The sequence below is a fragment of the Mobula hypostoma genome, unplaced genomic scaffold (assembly GCF_963921235.1).
Source record: "Mobula hypostoma unplaced genomic scaffold, sMobHyp1.1 scaffold_45, whole genome shotgun sequence".
Classification (NCBI taxonomy): domain Eukaryota; kingdom Metazoa; phylum Chordata; class Chondrichthyes; order Myliobatiformes; family Myliobatidae; genus Mobula; species Mobula hypostoma.
The window spans coordinates 196452-196826 of NW_026948238.1; positions in this window are offsets into that span (position 1 = coordinate 196452).

Below are 375 nucleotides of genomic sequence, written 5' to 3' on the forward strand. Positions count from 1 at the left end.
GCCCAAGATGTTGATTCTCATCGCATGCTGAGCTCCTCCAGCACTTTGTGTGTAGTTCTCCAGATTTCTAGCATCTGCAGGTCCTCTTGTTTCCAGGATACTTGCATGTTTCTTGAAAGAACATGCCAAGAACAAGCTGGTAGTGGGGTTGGGTGGCCCTTTTGGTAAAATATTAAACCATAGAAACCATAGAAACTACAGCAGAGAAACAGGCCCTTTGGCCCTTCTTGGCTGTGCCGAACCATTTTCTGCCTAGTCCCACTGACCTGCACACAGACCATATCCCTCCATACACCTCCCATCCATGTATCTGTCCAATTTATTCTTAAATGTTAAAAAAGAACCCGCATTTACCACCTCGTCTGGCAGATCATT